The sequence below is a fragment of the Mugil cephalus genome, chromosome 13 (genome assembly GCF_022458985.1).
Source record: "Mugil cephalus isolate CIBA_MC_2020 chromosome 13, CIBA_Mcephalus_1.1, whole genome shotgun sequence".
Lineage (NCBI taxonomy): Eukaryota > Metazoa > Chordata > Actinopteri > Mugiliformes > Mugilidae > Mugil > Mugil cephalus.
Window position 1 is genome coordinate 6042407 of NC_061782.1, and position 21709 is coordinate 6064115.

The 21709-nt window shown below is 41.8% G+C and overlaps 1 protein-coding gene across 2 annotated transcripts in view; it reads right to left on the bottom strand.

Annotated features, from left to right (window-relative positions):
• Positions 1 to 21709, bottom strand: part of hs3st1l1 (heparan sulfate (glucosamine) 3-O-sulfotransferase 1-like1) — a 60610-nt gene that overhangs the window by 20040 nt on the left and 18861 nt on the right. Inside the window, exon 1 of one of the 2 annotated variants that reach the window (XM_047602150.1) lies at positions 8392 to 8698. The exons of the other annotated variant lie outside the window; for it this stretch is intronic. The gene's annotated coding sequence lies outside the window, so the exon portion shown is untranslated. Of the gene's footprint in view, positions 1 to 8391; positions 8699 to 21709 lie in introns of those variants that run through there. 2 annotated transcript variants of the gene reach the window in all.

The following is a 21709-nucleotide window of genomic DNA, read 5'->3' on the forward strand; positions in this document are numbered from 1 at the left end:
ACCTAATAAAACTCTTTTTTTTTTTTTTTACAAGTAACTAGAAATGTGTAATGGATTCCCTTTTATTTTTCAGTAACTACTGAAAACACTGAGCAGGAGTTATCGACTTCTGTTTTGAACCAAGCACCATACTTTGGGAACCAGACGGCTAAATGAGGCAGAAATGATTTTCGTTATACTTGAAGAAGGCGATTCAAACTTAGAGCTGTGAGGAGGGAGCAGGGGACTGGGGTAATGGTGGAGCGGTGGAGGAGCAGTGCAGTGAGGTGAAAGTACAGAGGAGGACATATCAGCTTTTCAGAGCCTGAGCAGGGACAAAGTGATGACACCCACCATCCATTATGGAGAAGACACTATGTGTACGCTGGGGCCCTGAGGTTTATTGGTATCCAGTGTCTAGAAAGGGAAATGAGATACTTTTTTAAGTTACACACAGTCACACACACAATTGCACAACACAATCAATTAAAAGCCTAATTTGCCAAACTATTGACCCTGTGTATTTATATGATTAATAATACATTTGCTATAACTCCATTAAATGATTTATCTCCTTTCTTTACTAGAATGTTTTGATGCTTTTGTGGAGGAAAATGCTACTGCGGGTGTCCCAGCCACCAAGACGTGGGGGGGGGGTGATTACTACAACCTCAGAACTCAGTTGACCAGGGTTTTAAAAACGTGTCAGAGAGCACAAAACCAGCAAGAGGTGGCCCGCATCTGAGGAGGCAGCCTTAAAAATGCCTCAGAGCGTCTGAAACCCCTCCTTGCATTTGCACGTACCTGCTGTGTCCTGCACACTCCATGTACCCCAGGATCTGGATGTACATGGAGGCAAAGGCATGCCCTCCAGTTCTAGCCATTCCACAGAGCAGAAGACATGCGGATGTATTATTTACTATTCCTTCATTATTCATTGTTTCCCCAAACGACACTGTGGGGATCAAATGGGGTTCCTTCATGTAACTGTTCTTATATTCAAGTTTTAACAGAACAGTAAAAATATCATTACATTTGTTGATTGAGCAAGGTACGATGTCGTTCAGAAAATCTAAGAGATTAGAAAGAAAATGCTGAGCTGTTTTGTTTAACCACAATTATTATTGAATTATTAACGAAAAAGGTTTTGTCTCAAGAGAATGTATATATAACAAGACTTCATTCTACAGTCCAATACAAAATATTCAATCACCATCTTATAGAAAGAAAAGCCTCAAATCCATTCTTTTAAGAAAATTAAACAAAAATCCACTAAACAAACAAACAAAAACACTCAAACTCATTTTGCTTTACACCAACAAAATGAATATTTGTGTCAGTGTGAGTTTGTGATTGTTTAAGATTTTTTAAAATATTTTTAGGTTCTTCAAAGCCTCACTAACTATAACTTGAGAAATATAAAAAATACAAGAGCATAGTAACGTAAGCCATGACAAGGAGGTCTCTGATGTAGGAGCCTAGTGGACGCACCTCTGATAGAATCAAAAACACTGTGACTGCATTGTGCAAATAGTAAAGTGCATTGTGCTGTGTTTCAGTGTGAATATCTGCCGAGTTGCTTTACAAATCCTAAAATCTCACAAGACACTGGACAACGAGTCAGAGTTTGTCTGGGTTCCAAGTCTCTGGGAATTGTGGGAAGAGTCACATTTTTTTTTTTCCCCCATTCCAGCCAGTAAAGTGACACCAACGTGCGGGAAAGGGCTGATAAGCACCAATATCCTCTTTGTAACTCGAAGCAGCTGTGTTTATGTGAAATGAGGTCAGCACCAGTAAGGTTACCGAACACATTAAATGATTAAATGATGTTTTCTTTTCCAGAATCTTCTTTGCTTTCGAGTCCTGTTGTAATGCGGACTATTTTTAGACTCAGGCACGCATACATTTCCGCGACACGGCTTCGCGCCAACTCTCTTGCCTTTAAGCCAAAAGTGGGAAAATGTAAGAATGAGCTAGATGTATGGCACATTTCAAAGTTCAATTTCAAGTTTGATATGAACGGTTATTCCCCTAGGAGGTCAGGAAAAAGAGAGCCGCTCGTCTGAGCCTTCTCCATTCCAGAAAACCAAGATGAACAGCCTCATTCAGCACCATGGACAGCTCCCTGCACACCCTCAAGCCATCTCTGCTAAACCCTTTGTCAGTAAGCATGAGTGAAACATCATTAGCACTGGTCAGATAGTTTTCTCTGGAGACAAAGCTGTGCTTGGCTTATATCTACTCATAAAAGACCTGTTTGACTCTTTTGGTCACCTGTTTTGTCCTTCAACAACACCTCAGCTCGAATGAAAGCCAGTCAAGAATGGAAGGTTTTGATATGGAGGACAGTGCAAGGTTGATAATTTCATCTTCTCTGTGCTCAACCTGAAAATCATAGAGCAGTTTGTCCGTGCCGCTTTGTTAGGTGTTTGACCTTCCCACAATAAAACCTAAATCAGTGTCTTTTAAGATCAAATTTCATGTTTAAACAGACACTGATATTTGCCTTCACAAATGTCAAGTGTTGCTTCTGGTGGTGGCAAGCGCACCAACCAACGCTTGACATTTTCTTCTCATGAGTATTCTTCCCCCTCTTTAAAATTAACACAAGTAATGTGTAAAGACAAAGGAAGAAAAAGTAAAGACAAGAAAGACTTTTTTTTTTTTTTCCAAATTAACTGTCGGCTGACCCAACTCCTTGGGTCAAAGCCACCTTTGCATGAAGTCCCTCATTGACCTCCCTGATCACCTTAAAAATTAGCGAAAGGCCGTGGCGCGGAGAAACCATTTCATCCGAATGTTAAATCTTCTGCTCTAGGGGCACCCCAGACGCACGTGGAACGTATTTCACAGATCGAAAACCTCACATCGCTATCTATTACATTCTGTTCCTCAGCCCTCAGCACTAAATAAAAAAAATAAATAAAAAAAATAATTCACCCACACAAAATAAATTGATACATATGGCAGAGCAGAGGCATGCGAATCAAAACAGATCTCACACCGCATGACGGGGTCGTGATCTCTCCAAAGCAACAGACACCATTAATCTGATAAATATGACAAGATGTGGAATACTCGCATATAAATACATATACATACATATAAAGTGCATATACATAAAAAAGCGTATGACAACAACACCAATAATGAGGGATGCATCTGACATGTGCCTTCTCATTCGAGACAGGCAAAGAACAAAGGTAATGAATAAATAACTTCGCCCGTCATCATGTGGAATGATAAATCTACTCAATAACACTTGCTTGGCGCCGGCGTCAGGCTTTCTTGAACCTTTCGGTGAAAAAAGTGGCTTGTGAGACGCGCTCACCAGAAGGCATCACCGCCCTCTGCTGTTTCCTCTTTCACCCGCTCCCTTTTTGTACTATTTCAGTATGGCAGCACATTAAGCAGGAAAGAGCCTGTTGTCTCTCATCACATTCTGCACGCCTCTAACAAGGCTCTCCCAAAGGCTGAGTTCCGACTCAGAGGCTTTTGATGATGAAGATGTAGCTCCCATGTGCTTGGCAAAGATAGTTTCTGTGATGCCTTTTTAATGTTATATTGTTGGTGTGTGTCATGGGATTGACCTTTTTATATATATATATATATTTATCAACATATGGACCAAGGTGGCTCTATGCACCATGGCTAGGTGCCTGCTGCGCGCTCATGAATTATGGAATTCGGCACAAATATGCAAATCTGGGCATTAGCCTACTTATGCCCCTGTACTGTAACTTACAGTGACTTATCTATTATGTATGAACCAAGCATTGGAGTGAGAAGGACTTGGCAGACAACTTCACAGCCCTTTCTCACTTACTCACTTCCACATCCCAGTAGAACATGAATAGCAGGGGAGGTACCTCCAAAATGCTACCATTCTTCGGCTCAGCATCTCCGAAGACTTGGGAGTATTAGCGCTTCCTTCCACGCTCAATTGCCAAGCTACTTAAAATAACAATGGCTTCCGCAGGATTTGGAAGCCTGGAAGATACGTAGGGAATAAGCATGAAGTTGTTGCTAATCCCCTAATTTGCCCCCAGAAGGCTGATATGAAATGCTAGTCTGATCAGTAATCAGTCCACAGGGGAGGCAAGCAGGGGATTCAGCCAACTCTACAGGCACACACAAAAATCAGCCTCCGTACGACATTACCACCACAATGCAGGATGAGTGATTGTATGCGGGTGACCTAATCACAGCGGTGTAAATATCCAAAATCAAGACGCCTGTGGAACTGAGAATCTGCTCGGTCCAACGGCTCAGTCTGGAAATCACGCGCACACACTCTGCTCAGGCCGAGAGGGTGGCGAATAAGGCCCGAGGCTCCGAGACGAACGGAGCAATCATTACATCAAAAAAGTGATGAAAGACAATTATCGAGCACACGACAGCTGACAGCTTCTATTTAACTGGCTGATAATGACATCATGATACAGTACCTGGTTCTTGTGAGCACAGTCACTATAGTGACAAGAGGAAGCCACTCCTCCACACCGCTCCGTAGCAGTCAGAAACGTACACTATAAAATGGAAATTTAAAGTCAAACTGGTGTTTACGTTTGCTGTGGGCAAAACTATGGAGCCTCTCGGTGAGCAGGAGCTTAAGCTGGGCTAACAGGAGTTTTAAAATTATATTCAGTTTTAAAATCAGATTGTATCTCACATAGATTCTCACTAATCTCTACCCACTCTTAGTATAGCGACAAAGTTTAAAAGTATTAGTGTAACACAATCCCGTGACAGGTAGCGGCTGTAAAGTGGCGTTTATGCCTCTACGAGACTAGATGCCGCAACCTACAAACGTAGCTGACGCCACTGTGACCCATTTATATTTGTGGGCTGGTCAGCCTGGCTCATTCTGTAAAAATACCACCTGAACACTTTTTTTTTGTCAGTTGAGTCAGGTTGCGTATACTTCCCGCTTCACTTCCAGCAATTCTTGACTGAATCTTTCGCTGAAATTTCGCCAAAGATGAGTCAGTTGTTTCAAGTGTTTTTACCTTCGGACCACCTCAGTTAATCTTTCTCCATTTTAACTGAAAAATCAATTTGAAAATTGCAGAGACGGAGACGCTGCAGGAAATACTAAAGCAGAAAACATGCTGCTACCAAGCGGACCAATCGCAGTTTTTGGTGTCTGTGTTGCCACAACAGCTGAAACCGCCACAACGCATAGTTACATTTGTGTGGAAGTGGATGTCAGGCTACGGCATTGGGGTCTGCATATGGTCTGGGCTGTCCCTGCAAGACGGCCTCAAACTGACACAGAAGCCTAAACCTATAAGAAAGAAATGTGACTGCAGTGGAACAACTTGCTGTAAATCTGCTGATCTACACCCCCAGTCCAGAAGGTGGCGATAATGCACCTAAGGCACCTGCAAGCCAGTTTGTCAAACACCAAACCAAACCATACAATCTTGCTGCGACTTCTTAATGTTTTGCAGGGAGAAGAAAACCCGTAGCAGAAGGCTAATCTGGCATGGATGAGAAAATGGCTGGGGAGACGTAGTTCTATGGTTCAGCAGGAATTGCAGCTACCATCCACCTCAAGGGCCAGAGAGTTTACCATTGGCTGACAACACTGTCAGCTGCTTTATGTCCTTAAGGAATAATTTCTCTCATTGTATTACTGTATTGCTTGTAGTACTGGCACACTCAGCCCAATTTTAAATCCTAAATGGCATGTTTGTCATGAATCAGGCCGACCCCAGTGACTTCACAATAAGCACTTGCTCTGTTGAGTGTGCACTTTAAAGTGAAAGGCCACGAAGCTGTAAAATCAGACTAGTTATAGTTAGCTCAGCTTGCTAATTTTAGCTGCCATTATCTCTAGATGTTGCTTTATGCTGATTCTACTTCAGCACCTGCTGAGTTATTAGCACTCCAGTCTCCCTTTTCTCACATTGTACTAAGAAGGAAGGCTAGTTCACAAGCTGCGATAGGAAGTTCTGTAATCTCAGAGCTCAGCATGCTACACCGGCACTCAAAATACAAATGTAGTAGCTAAAATGCAAATTCATTAAGTGTTGCGGGGAGTGCTCAAATCACAGTCGGCACTAAGGGATAACAACAGCCTCAGACTGGTTACCTGCCCATGTGGAACAACACTGATGTTAGAAGCTACTTTTATTGCCAGCCAACACAGAGATTGCACCAATCAAAGCAAAGTAAGCGCAATTCAATGCAGTGAAAGAAATGCACACAAAAACTTTTTTAACAATCACAGGTCTGACCACAGACTCTATATACACAAGTGAAAAACAAACAAGGTTGAAATTTATAGTCATTTCACACAGACTTCAGACTTCAGTAGAGATTTAAGGCTTTGAAAGTGCATTTTACAGCGCAGAGTTCTTTCATGAAAGCTATTTTATCTCTTGAGGGAGAACCAACCAACCAACCAACCTACCAACCCCCACAACCACACAAAGAGAAGAGCTACAGAATTCATTTGCATTTTTAACAAATATTCCATATGCCTCGGCTAATAGTTTTCATCCTTTAATTCAGCAAACATAACCTCATCAAATATTAATTCCATTCTCTTGTTACTTTCTATTGCATTTGATTAGGAAAACTTGAGGAAGAGAAAATGCACTTTTGTTTTTTCCGATCCTCTCTTCCACCCCCACGCTGCTCGAGTGGAGCCAGCTGGATAAACTCCATCAAACTAAAAACTAATAACAGGAAATTGTGCACAAGAAACAGTTTCTCTCCCCACCTCCTCCTCCTCCTCCTCCTTTATTCCTGTCCCCTCACATGAAACTCTCCTCACGCCGTGCTGTGGCATCCAACTGACCCCGCACATTTGTCTGGTCATACATCACTGAGACACCTTGAGTTTTCTTTGGGGACTTTGAAATCATAACACCTCCCCCGAACCACCGGCGTCTTTTACGAGCGGACTCGGAAATGCTTACTGTCAAGATGATGGTGCGGACCATTCAACCCTGCTGCATTCCCTCTAATCTTTGCCTACCTACACATCTGGTTCCAGGGCAAGATGGAGCAAACAGAAATATGCTTTGCTGTGCACAGCTGGCTTATTTTATGCAGGTACGATTAGTCGGGTATGCAAATATTGAGGTTGACCCCCTTTTCCTTTTTTTTTTTTTTTTGTCAGTATTGCACATTTCAAACCATTTGAGGAATGAACCTTTTAGTTATGATTTTATCTATTCACTATGTTGCATTCGTTATTATTTTTGTCATTTTTAATGAAGATCTTTGTGTCTGACTTAAGATCTTTCATCTTAAGGATTCAAAATCACGAAAAAAAAAATATTATTATGATCATAAGCCTACTAAAAATAACATCCATATACAGCACCTTTCAATGTAATGAGCAGCCTACACGTACAAAGTAACAGTTATTACAGCCAGAATTAACATCTCCACATGGCTCCCAGCAGCATGGCTCCGGAGGCAATAACACTTTAAAAAAAAAAAGCCGAACCTGCATTAAATACAGGCCAATTAAAGTCCACTTAGGACAAGAGAATGGATGGTTCCATTTGAATTTCATCAGAGAACTTAGTCCGGTCAAACGCCGCCTGCCCGATGCCTCTGAGAAACCAGCCTGCCACGGAAGCACATGAGCCAACACCCACATGCTCACAATCAAAGGTGAATTGCACAGCCCGTGGCAATTTGCATCCCCTGACGTTATTACGGTGCCTGCTGGAATTTCACTTGGATGGGTCTGACACCACATATAGGAGATGTGACGCCAGGAGGTGGGAGAAAACAATGCCATATCAAGGCTGCGTTTCACCGGGAGCGGGAGAGTGGCAATTATCATTAGCTGCTCTTGTCTCATTGAGTCTATCCTATGAGCCGAGCCTACACTTTTGCATCAAGATAGGAGGTCTTTCAGCTTTCACTCACCAGCCTTCAACAGTGAAAAGTGGAACTTCCATGGATGTCAGCCTGTGTCAGCTCGTATTTAAACCTTCGTCAAACACACCAACTTTATAAATCCATTCGAAACTTTTATTGCATTAAAATAAGTCCTAATGGGGAGTTGATTATACATGCCAGCGTTCACAGGATCTACAGAGGAGTGTGCTCCTGGGAGCTTATAAAGCTAATTTATTGGATGTAGCATTTTAATTAGTTTGATCAATACTCTATTACAGGGGATTTAAATGGGAAGTGCAGGAAAAAAGACAAGACGCTCGTTCCACAAGATTGAATGATCGTGCTCCGGATTGTCACAGATTCCGCTTGCTGCTAAGCGATAACGGGATTTATTCCGTCTTAATAACTGCTCAATTATCCGCCCGTGAATAAAGCATCCGTTAGACAGACGCATGGGATTCAAGTGTTACACGAAAGCATGCGTGTGAGCCGCCGTTTCACACAGACAAAGTAATAGGAAATCTTTAAAGAAAGGCGGGTTACCTCGCACAGGCGGCTCGGTGACGATCTCAGCGCGCCTCTTGGTTTTTTGGGTCGATCTCAGGAGCGGAGGATGAGGAGGACGAGGACGACGCCGAGCCGCGGAGCGCACTTTTGCGCACCGCCGCTCCACATAGAAGAAACGCGTTTGTCTGTCCTCTCGGCCACTCTCATCACTGATTCACTTGAAAGCGGACACCAAGGAGGAGGGGAGGGGAGAGAAACGGAGTCCTTTTTTTTTTTTTATTCAAAGTGGATAACTCGACTCCGTCTCCGACGTACGCAGACGAGCCCGTGGAGAGAAACGCGGTTATGAGTTGTGCCCAAGCCACTGCTTTGCGTAGCAGACAGGATGGGGAGCGGGGAGGAGCCGTCTGCCGTCAGATGATCAGGGCAAGGTGCTCTCCTCGCTGATGCTCTGCAATCCTCAGCCTTAGCAGAGCTGCAGTTCAGGCTCTAATCATCTCGTGTCAGCGAGAAATGCTACTTACCCTGTCATTTATCTTAGCACACAGCATTGTGCATGTGCATCAACAATGAGGCGAGGTTTTCAGCTTCATCAGTAACCTTGACTAAGACGTCCGTGTGCATTAAACAATAATATTAAACTTGTGATGTTACATGACTGTATCGTGGAGGAAAGCATGCACAGTGAAAAAGACTGAAGCTAGGAGCTGTACTGGCAGAAAAACACTGCCAAGGCCATCTTAGCATCAGCACTGACATACAAGTCCTTATAGGTAAGAGACATTACAGCAACAAACTGTCAGTAGTGGCCCATGAGAGGAGATTAGAAGGACCCTAGAGGGGTCCAAGATGAGCCAACCCTGGTGATGCCATCAGCTCGGGCTTTAATTTCAAACCGTAAATCTGAACTACTGCCTTTTTATTTGTATTGCTTTTTTTTAATAGAGATTTGGATACAGAGGTGCAACCACGCCCGAACCACATTGGAAACAAACGCGTCCTGAGCAGTTCTGACCGGCCTTGCTGCTGGCAGAGTGAGAAGCCAGCTGTCTTGTAGGATCATATAAATATGGAGATGTAGGCGTGCGTTTTCAGACGGTGTCTCCCAAAGCGTTGCACTGGTTCACACAAAAAGTGCTACAAATAGCCTGGTAGTGTTAAAAAAAAAAAAAAAAGTATGAAGAGAAAAACACCAGCGGGAGTCGCACAAATGTCGGACTCTCTTTATTTTATGTTTCCTAGTGAAGATGCACATCTGCCAGAGTGCAAAATCTTAACAACGCATGGGTTAATTTCAGTTCCGTTTAGACTTTGTATTTGGAGAACAGATGAAAACAAACAGAAGACACAACATAGAAGGAATTTTCCAAGCAAAGCCAAGTGCACGTCTTCCCAATCACAGCAGAGAGAAGTCTAAATTCTGGAGTTACAAATTACGACATAATGTATCTAACAGTAAGACACCAGGACAGCAGAATATGACGTTCTGTATTTGATGATGGTGGTGGTGGACAGCTGTGTCCGACATCTCACTTCCGTCCGTGTCCAAATGACTTTAGTCATATTCACGCTCATCAAACCATTCAGTTTGACCCCCCCTCGTGCTACTATGGTTTGTGTAACTGTCACTCAGAAACCATTCCAGTTATTACAAAATGTCTCCTAATGGACAGCAATGGAATCAGGCCCTAGGCAAAGCGTACAGGGTGGATGTGCCGCTCTCTGGGCAAAGTAGCATTTCAGGAGTGATATCATTACAGCCGCCATTACAGGGGAATCAAAGCCCGTCTGTACTGGAAACCACTGCATATTTATATGTCCATATATTTACAAGACGTAAAATATCTGCGCAGAACATTCCGAGGATGTGTAGTCGTTTGTGCCCGTTACAGATATCTCCACATGCTACGGTGGTTTCAGCAACTATTGATTTTTTACACTGCTCTTCACAAAAAAAAAAAATGACATTGCTTTAGAGGAACATGCATCTCAGTTTAAGCCACACATGCCTATTTATAACATAAGCACACTGCCGAATTTTGCTCATCTGCATTGCCACGTGGGTCTAAAAGGATTCTCATGATCTCACAGGTGGGACGCAACGTCTGAAAAAGACAAAGCTCTTTTACAAAGAGAGGGTCAGATATGCCTCGGAGCGACATGCGAATCCAAAAATCCCCATTCATAATGGAAGTGTGTGTGTGTGTGTGTGTGTGTGTCTAACGTCCCCATTGACTGCTCTTCCTACAGGAGCCTGTCTCAGAATCCCGGGGCCGTGTAGCTGGATGCCTAAAATGAGAGCCAACGGGAGGGCAAGCGAAGGACGCATTTATATTTCAACAGCTCATTCCACCTTTAGAGAGGGAGACAGAGATCATATCAGATTTGATTGCTTAAAAATGTATGTTGTAGGACAAAAGACGGCAGCTGTGTGTGGATTTTAATACTGAGAAATGGGGACACTGAACACGTCGCGGCCTAGTCAGCACCAATGAAGCCGACATGGGAATCTGACTCTGGGAAAAAAAAAATAAATAAACCCAGTCAGTTTAACTCTAATTGAGCACAAAAGAGCACTTTCAAGTGCCGGGGTAACAGTTCGGGGAGTGGAAACTAAAATTCTGTCCTTCTTAATAAAATATAGTGCTGTGCTAGATAAAAAATGTTAGGAAATGGGAAATCTGGCACCCCAGGGCTTTCTGACCATACTTTGAGATGTGCTGGAGTGTAAGAGATGGAATAGTTGGAGGCTATACTTTGTGGCGTGCAGATGTAGTTGATAATTTATCAGGTGTCTCGCCTCATAGCGGCAGAGAAAAGCTACGGCCCGCGACCAGTGACACACCTGAAGTCACAACATCTCAAGCTCGCGTCAACTGAACAAAGTTTTAGTAAATGAATGCGATATATAACGCTGGGCAAACAGTCATGCATTATATCAAGCTTATCAAATGCAAGCTATCATTTATTAAAAGGGTTTTTTTTTCTCCCTTTCCCCAAATTGGATCATCCTGAGAAGGATTAGGAGAAGGATTATAAGTGACCCCAACCTCTGCATGCATTCAATCATTCTCCGGTGGAAACATTTGTGTAACATCACTGTGCTGTGTTTGTCATCGCCGCATGTTGTGTAATCTGTATCCAGAGAACTGTTCAGACTTGTCCCATCCCGGCCTGGAAAAGACTCCCGCTGATGAAATTTTCATTGAGCAGATGAAGCCGAGCGCAGTTTCATGATTCCCCTGTGAGTTGCATCAGCTCGTACTGATACCGTTCCATCAAGGCCGACTAAAAGCAGATTTGATGTCTTGATGGCTGAGGGAACTTATTCTGTTTGAGGGTGATCCTTCCCAAGGTATGCCGAGGCGTTGGATTACATGTGCTATGATTGAGACGTTATTTTGGGTAGAACTGGCACTTTTCTCCTCCCGAGCCATTCATTGTCCCTTAACTGTCAATATGGGGATGTTTTCTGGTTGATGTGACTAAAGGATGACCAGCTCTAAAGGAATGCAACAGAAATGGAGCCAGTATTACTTCCGAGCATGAGCAACGGTTTCTTTAAAACAATAGAATAGCAGGATGCATCTAGAACTGTCACTGCAGGGTTTCCAATATTCCTCCTCATCCTGCACGGATGTTTACAAAATGCAATGCCGATTGAAATCTGCACAGATGCTCGAACTCCACATTTGGCTCAAGTAAATGTCGAGACGTAGATCTGTTTAGTAATGCATTAGAGTTGCCAGCGAGTCTATTTGACACATTTCCTTTTCAATATTAGTCAAAACTTTTTCACTTTTGCATCGCCTAAGACTCGTACAAATATTTTAATGGGGGAGTTTCTATTGCTTTCAGCACCGCTGGTCTTGCCAAACTGTTGCAACCGTAGCGTAGGCTTCATGTTTATTCAAACATTTGGATATCAGAACAGGCTCTTGGCTAACACTTGGATTTATGTAGATTTTTAATTTTTTTTTTTTACCAGTTTTCCTACAAAAGACTATTGATGCCCGAGATAAAATTCTTTTCAGAAAACGAGTCTCGCTGTCACTCTTCTGTCCATCAGGAGCACAATCAATTCCCAACTATGCAAACTAAGACCAGGACACCAATGTGACATAACATTATGACCACCTTCCTAATATGACGTGTATATATCCCTTGTGCCTCCAGAACAGTTGTGACTCATTAGAGAATGGACATGGACCTTCTGAGGATGTCCGATGGTGGGTTTTGGGTCCTATGGGTTGAGGGGAGGGGCCTCTGTGGATCATCCCACAGATACTAGTGGGATCTAGTGAATTTGGAGGCCAGGTCAACACCTTGTGCTCTTTTTCATTTTATTTTAGTTGTTCCTAAACTGCCGCCATCAAGGAGTGTCATTGCTATGGGGTGGGGGGGTGTCTGGTCTGGTCTGGTCTAGGTGGGTGCTGCATGTCTAAGTAACATCCACATGGATGAATGCCAGATCCAAAAGTTTACCAGGAGGACACTGAATTGTCAGAATACAGTCAATGGTATTTACTTCACCTGTCAGTGGTTTTAATGTTGTGGCTGATCGGTATATACTACCAAAGGACCTCTGTCACACGATGTTTTCATCCTGACTATTCTCCACGTTATATAAAAGAAGAAATAAAATCAGTTTGTCTAAAGAATTCAGAAGGATTCACAGTTAACTATCCCATTTTATAGACGTCAGTCACTTTTATGCCAACAACGCCAACAACGTGTATTAAAACCTGTAACCTGTCACCAGTAAAGCTGCCTCATATTGATGACTAACATATCAGAAAGGGAAAATAAATGTATAGCTGTTGCTAGGAGTTTTCTGTCAGTAGTTCTGAAATATGTAATTAATTTGTTGATTTGGTCCACTGTGAATAAGAAGGACATTAACAGAGACAGGCTTGTGCAGAACAAGGCTACTTACTTACATACAGGCTCCTTTTAGAAATGAAGTGGTTTATACACGTTTATAAAGGACGGAAACCAGAAACACCTAATTCATTCTCTGACAACCTGCAATGTCCAGATCAATAACACCATCCCACAGGTTTCTGCAGTTTAGTCATTTCAACAGAGCATCGGAACGGACAAAAACTGCCTCACAATATTCGAGATAAGTCTCCATATTTAAGAAATACTGGAAATTAATCACTAAACATAAAGAAGCTTGGATTACATATTTACCAAATGGATCTTACCCAACTGTGTGAAGAAGTATTTTAACTTAAAGTTATTATTATTTATTTGACACAATTTTTTAATTTACTTTAACATGTATTGTTCTCAATGCAACAACAATAAAGACATTATCTTCTATTTTATGTATTTTGACTTTGCATGTGAACGATCCCATAAATGCTTAATAACACAGAAGCTCCTTCAGTCATGTTCCTCTGGTTTATTTCCATTCATTCCTTGAGCGTTTGTATGTTTTTATGAGATGGAAACGACCTCAGTTTCCAACTCGTGGCGGATGGATGCATCTTCACCTTTAAGCAACATTAATCATTTTGGTGACTTGAGGGCGGTAGGCATATTATCACATTATAAAAATAATGTGGGGAATTCATTGGCAAATATTCAACAGATATGGAGAAACATTAAAATGGTGTTTCTGAGAGTAGAGTTGCGAGGCAGAAAATGCAAAACGATTACGTAAATGGTGAAATGCGTGATTCCCCGGGCTGATTTACATCTGTCGGAAACCATGGCTTTTATTATGCAAACCAACTACCACGAAAGTTTGTTCAATGTTCAGCTGGAAATTTTCCAGTCTAAAACCAAATCAGAAAAAGGACAAGATCTTTCTGAAACGCCTCACACCTCCTCTGTAACTCTGTCTCCTTGAATGGTTTGCACTATGATTTTCAACAAAAGGAAAAGCCAACACTTCAGGTCACTCACTGCGATTGCTCACCGCTACTTAGCGAGTCACACGAGAACCACTACCTGACATGAAGTGATTCGATCACCATGGTGATGAAGGGAGGCCGTCCCGTCGTTTCCTTGCATGGGGATGAAATACTCTTTTTGCCGGGCAGACGGGATGAAGAGCTGAGACCTCCCACTCAACGGCTCATTGACCTAACACTGATGATTCAAAATGCGCAGAGTTTTGATTATCCCGTGAATGAAGCCAAATCACAAAGGAGAGGAGGGTGTTGACCTATGAGGTAACAATTGAAGTCGGTGTGGAATGTCTAATCGGACGAACTGAAGCAGAGTCAAAATACATTAAAGGGCGAGATCTGAGGTGCTTAGAACCCTAAAAAAAAAAGTTGTAACGAGACACTCAGCTGGATGAGAAGAAACCGATCAGGCATAACATTATGACCACCTTCCTAATATCGTGCAGGTTTCCCTTGTGCCTCCAGAACAGTTGTGACTCATTAGAGAATGGACATGGACCTTCTGAGGGTGTCCTGTGGTGGCCTCTGTGGATCATCTCACAGATACTTAATCAGTTTGGGATCTAATGAATTTAGAGGCCAGGTCAACACTTTGTGCTGTTCTTCAAAAGTCCAAAAGTTTCCCAGCAGAACATTGTATTGTCAGAAGATGGTCAATAGCATTCAGTTCTCCTGTTAGTGGTCATAATGTTATGCGTGATCGGTGTAGTTCGCACAGAAGCACAATAAAAAAAACAAGCTGAGGCAGTGATTCTGCAGTAATTAGTGTGATAATAACTGTTTCATCCATATATCTGAGTATTTTATTTTTACACGTTTTTTTTGCTTCAGATCTACCTGTAACCCACTGCATTATTACCACACCGTGAAACACAAAAGCTTTTCATTCTTATGAGTGTCCTGTGAATTTTGAAATGAACATTTCCTGTCAAATTATAACCCCCATCTTGATTTCCAAAATGTTCTTGAATGGCAGCTGGTAATGAATTATTTTTGGCCCTATACATTATTTGTGCCATTTGCAGTTCAACAATGTCCATGAGTTTTACCAGTTTTGACATTATAAATAGTGAATTGTTGTGTTCTAGATATCCAGCCTTATGAATGATTCGTATGGCTTTTTTTTTTTTTTTGCAGTGAATTTTTCTAGTTGTTAGTCCATACATCAACACAGTCATTTACCCAAGAAGGTTAAATTGGAATATTTCACAAAATAACAAACCAAAATCCTTCATTAATTTTGTTTCATATGTTTGTAAAATTAACCAACTAGAGGTTAAAGTACAGTATATATATTTTTTAATATACCATAACAGTTAACCATGTTTTACAAAAGCTACACAGATTGAGAAACAAAGCGCTGCTTTTAAATGATTCACTTTCTGTGTGACAGAAAGCATTTCCAGGCTGCCACTTTCTCTCAGTGTCCAGCGTCTGGGATAAATCCGAGGATCAGCCGAGGTAATTTGGAGCAGGTGATGTGGCAAAGTTATAATTGTGCTTTTGTTCACACATTCACAGCTGACAATGTACCACCTGCCACTGTGTGAACCGCGCGCTCATAATCTGCTGCCTGTACTTGCCGTGCAGATTTCGCCCTGAGTTTGAGCTACACATTCCATCTACATCCACAAGAACTCCAAGATGCTCTTAAAAATAGGCTCGTTAGGGATTCAGAACATCGCATTTTCTCAACAGTGGCACACTGGAAGTCTGGAATACAATCATAGTTGTGCATTACTTCATGTCTAAATATATTGTTAGCTTACCTTAATTCAAGAAAGGGGGGGTTTGACATCTGTGGTTTTTACTGTGTGGGAGTGCATCATTTCACTGTAATGTGAAATGTGGCCTTGCCGCCAGAGTTCATTATCCTGACGGTGCCGTTTAGAAAGCAAACCTCTGGAAAGGTTTCAGAATCCATTCAGGTGAATGTGAAGTTGCTGGCAGCGCAATCAGATGACCACACTTCTCCAAGTTTAGGTCCATTTCCCTGCTGTATGAAGCCTCCATGACTGGTATTTTTAGACGCGCTATTTAGAAGCGACTGAAGTGAATGGCTTTCCCGTCAATCAAGCTTTTTTTTCATTCCAACATGAAATGCCTACACGGATTGAAAATAATCGGGCCTTCTGATTGGATGAAACGGTGCCGCACAGTCCTGACCTTCACACCCGGGTAGTTACTTGACGAAAGCGTTGATGCCAAAAAGCATTTTCGTCTATAAAAAAAAAAAGAAAAAAAGAAAAAACAAACATGTATCTGTTTCATACAACTTTAACTCCCAGATGCACACTCACCACCGTATGAGGAAAAAAATAGAAAAAATAAAAAAAAAAAAACAACAGAGACTTCATCTACAATAAACAGGCTGACATCAGCGTGATGTAGGCCCACTGTGAGCAAATCCGACAGGGCTACACCAAACGTCTCCTTCCTGACTTATTAGCATCCTGAAAAGTAGGTCAATTGAAGGAGGAGGGTAGAAGCATGTTATAAAAACACAGTGTTGGGAATATTACAGCCATAGTAATACCGTGAAACATGTGTTGCTATTTCACTAAAACCACGCTGATAATGAAACGGGTTTAAAAATACCAGTAGGGCTTCGTAGTTTGATGCAAAACATGTAGTACCAGCATTTCACAGCCACCTTTGCATAAGTAATTGTTCCTCGTTATCACTATAGCTTATTTGCTTTTTACTCATCACAGACTCATGTAAGAACATTCCCAAAGATCAACTCCTCATGGAATCCATGATTCCTTTTTATTTTCCTTTGTAAATCACTATAGTTCAGGATGCATCAGCCTTAAAGTCAGTTTAATTATGATGACATTTACACATCTATCTGGACTCATTGTTACAATCAGGAAAAAACTTGCAGGTGAGTGAAAATTTAGGAATTATTTCATATGTTCAGGAATGTTAATAAATATTAAATTCATCTTAGAAGGTTTTCTGCATCAATTAGACACTGTACCCTACCCAGAAATGTAACTACGCAGACCACAAGAGCTGTGATTGGTTCATCTCAGCAATTCTCCAGTTGATTCTTTTGGATTAATAAAGTAGGAACAACAACTCAGGAGGTTCGGAGATACAAACCTTTGCAATTTCTCCCAAATTCGTCGAAAGTTGTAAACGAAGCAGGAAGTAGAAACAAAAATTAACCCGAATGGCGAAAAAAGACACAGCACCAACTACTGTTTGGGAGGCATTTTTACAGAGCGAGTCACACTGACGAGCACACAAGTATGAATGGCTCACACCTGCACTTGGCTACGTACGTAGGTTGTGACAACTACTGTGTCCCACAGTGCCTTAAATGAGCCTTCAGTCTTTAAATATGTGGTATCTTGGCAGTTTACGAAAAGTGGAGATGGGATTCGAGAAAGCCAACAGTGCGCATTGTGAGGTTTTGATAGAGGCAACAATGGTGTGATTTGTATTTGATTCGAAGCCAGCTTGAAGCCAGTAAAACCTTGCCGCATTAATAAAGAAGATTATGACGATGATGTCAGGATCCGCAGACGAGAAATGGCACAGATGAAGAGAATGCAGAGAGGTAAGTAGAAGACAGGCCTGAATATGAATAAGAAAAGAACCGGTGAATTAATTTAATGCATGGAATGGGAAATGAGAGTACAGTATAGCCGAGTGTGCACGTGTTGTTGTCTATTGTTGATATAGCCTGTAACTACTTTGAGCAGAGCATCTAAATATTTAATGGCATGTAAAGGCTTTTTTTCCCCCTGAATATGCTGCGTTTGCATATTTATTTGCTTTTAAAGCTCGGCAGCAACCACGTTGATGGCTCACAGTGGATTCAATAAAGTTGCGATTATGGGAAAGTATCGGCTTTTGCAAATGGACTACTTTTACATTTATCACTCATTTCACTGTGCCTATAATTCACTCCCTGGCCTGTAATTTAAGAAAAAAAAGGAAAGAAAGAAAAACACAATGCACAGCACATAATGAAAATGCACACATAGAGAGCAGAGGTCTTTGATGGATTTGTGTTTTAATATGCATGAAATATCCTAATTATTCCTGCTGCTGGGAGACCAGGATTGCGAAGGAAAAGCAAAGCCAAGTTGTATTGATGCCGCAACTACAGATTGCCCCAGGTAAACATTTCTTTTTTTGTCTTTTGCTTTTGCAGTCAAATTGTTCTCATGGCAGAGCTGGAAACTGGCCGCACTAACTTTGATCACTTCAGTTATCATGTCTGTGGAGAAATCACCAAAGACGATAGCTTTGTCCCGCATCCAGCTCTGCCCTCATCCCTGGAAATAAAAACAGGCAGAAATGGAGGTAGGGTATTACTTTTAGGGGATTTTTTTTCCCCCCTCACATCTTCGCATTTTCTCTGACATATCTTTGAAGTTATTTGTATCCTTAGGCAAAGCAAAAAGTACTGAGTGTGATGGCTTTTATTCTCTGTAAGATTTGGTTTTTGTTTTGTATCTTTTCTCCGCTCTTTTTTTTTTTTTTTTATGAAGCGTAGCATATTTTAGACACACTGATGGCGGCTGAGCCTAAGGGAGTTACAGCTCGTCTACGCATGGAGTGCACTTGTTAGGGTCTCTGGTTATAGTGGTGAAGATCAAAACGAGCCTATGAACTGAAATGTAGTGAAGAGCTGCAGGAATGTGACAAGGCATTGTGACTGCTGACAAATATAAGGGATCTTCTGTCTATTTATTTATTACTTGCACATTTCTCTTCGTTTTTGAAAGTCAAAGACTGTCAGTGGACTTCTGTAATGTCCTGTTGTTGATGTCGGCTGTAGGAGGTCCATGTTTCTGCACCATATAAGAGAGTGAGCAGGACGACTGTTTGTAGACCAGGAGCTTAGTCTTTACCGGCAAGCTGAAGTTTTCAAACACTCTACTCCGAAGCTTTGCGAAGGCCCCACTGTCACAGCAGATACGATGGTGTACCTCACTATCAATGTCTGCCTTGGCAGAGTGGTGGCTTCCCAGGTAGGGAAAGTGGTCCGCATTTCCGCGGACCAAGTTGTTAATTTATATTGCTGGAGGGGGTGTGGAGACGTCCGGTGGGGGCTGATAGAGAACCTTGGTCTTCTATGCCCAGGTGAAGGCATCACGTATCCAATGAAGATCTTTCTCTGTGTGGATGACGATGGCATTGTCGTCTACATGTTGTAGCTCCACGATAGATGTGTGAGAGATCGTGGACTTGAAACGGTTGAGGTTGAAGAGCTTGCCATCTGTTCTGTAGTTGATCTGATGAACATCAGCGTAGAGAACAATGCATGAATAAATAAATTGTCTGCTGGCACTTTTCCAATGAGGATTCCTTTTCCTACGCTGCAGAGTTGAAAAGCTGTTTCGTAGTTAGGGACGCCAACATTATTACTTGAGCAAACTATTCAGTAGGTCAGGGCGATATATCAAAGTAATTCATCCAGGCTTTTGTTTTTTACTGATATGAAAAGTGGCTAATTTGCCAAATCAAGATTATTTCTCCCTATGTTGTCACCTAAGTACAGCCCTGTTCTTTGTAGCCTGTCACAGTTTCCTTCGAGTTGCCGTCACGCCTGAGTTTTGCCTGTCAAGCTTGAGTAATGGCAGCTTCTAGATGGCCAAATAAGTGAATTCATGTTGCTTCGGCGATATGGAAATGTTCAGCTTCTCAAGGTCCGATGTGAAACGTGGAAAGTTTGTAAAAACGGGACAGAAATAGGTAGCCCAACAAACCTGTGTGCATCTAGCTGAAAGGAAATAACAAATGTGCTTGCATTTCATGTCAGGGCTGACGTGTTACTCATTTAAATCAAATCAAAAAGCCTGGGTGTGTAAAAACGTAAAAACCTATTGATCACGACTACAAACCATAGAGCCGCAAAACAAAAGAAGATGGCAATGCAGCTGTAGAAGGTTATATTGTACTCAACCACAGCAGATCTCAGAGCCACAGAGCCTTGCAGACTGACTGTTATTTTAGCAGACATAATGCTCCTGCTGTGCCGAAGAACTTATCACTGAAGAACATGCGCTTTAAGTGGTGCACGGCTGCATAAAATGCAATCCATTCACTTGCAGCAGCAGTTTTTTTTTTTTTAAAACAGTTCACACTGGCAACCTTGTAACAGCTGCCTTTTAATAAAGAGAACCCTTTTCTTGTGTGTGTGTTTTGAGGTCATGATGAATAAACAGATTCATTTTGTAGATTGGTCATAACACTGGACTGTCCTGCTATGTTAGTAATGTCTCATCAAGTCCTAAAGAGCTTATTCGAGAAACAAATCTGACTTGTCCGAACAAAGTCATGCACAAATGATCCTCTGGCTTCATAGCAATTTTATCTTCCGCACACCTGCTGCGACTGAAGCAGTTGGAATGTTATTGGTTTTTCCCAATAAGCATTTACAAACAGAAAAGTCAATGTCACGTTGCAAATTATGTGCCAGTGAATCTCGGAGACATGTTGCTGTATGCACAAGACGTTCAAACGACTCAACTGACCACTAACTGAGCAAATGGCAACGAATGAGCCATGCTTCTAGTATGGTAACTCACATTTGGGCCAAGCAATTTTAAAAATTTTACATATTAACGCTGGTTTCATTTTGATTTTAGACACATATTCTATTACAGGTAAAACCATCAAGTGATTCCTACAGCCTGACCCACGACACCTTGTGTCTAAATGGAATTATATGCAGTGTTTTTAAAGGGTTCTCAGCTATGAGAGTCAGCTGTGAACTGTGTAATGAGCCATGTTTGTCCAGCAGCATTTAGTCTATTGTTCTGATGGATGGGTAATATTTTAGACTCGTATATACAGTTGGTTAGGGATCTGAAACGTGCTCTTTGAAAATGTTGTGTTTGATATCGAAAGGTTCACGCCGCAAAATCACAGTTAAAACACCACTTGCGTGTCGTAAAAATCGAAGACAGAGAAGGCAGCAAAACCTGCAAAAAAAATGATTATGATTGAACCACCGCATGGTCAGACCTTAGGAGATGCCTGCAAGCCTTCCAATCTCAACGTTCATTCCACTAGTCTTATCGGCCATTTCCCCAATTTTAAAAAAGAACTTCCCCGTTCAGCTTTCTTGAAATACCACTGAAACTCACAGTTTTTATGTGTCTCAGTGGGTAATTCTGCACTCCAATTTCAACAGCTTTTTGTGAACACACTCAGTATGAATGCCCTCTTTACCAGCACTGTGTATAGGTCTTATCAGTCGTGAGAGAGGGTATTGAGGAGATTGCTGACTTGAATGACGTCTAGTGGTACGAGATAATATACTGGGACATTTGTGTTAAACACTGTATGTCCCTAACCTTTCTTCTAACAAACGAGGTAGATTACCGAACAGGATTACAGGGAGTACATCCTCAGTTTGAAATGACTGTTTAACAAAAAAAAATAAATCACAGTGTTCAGATAAAAGA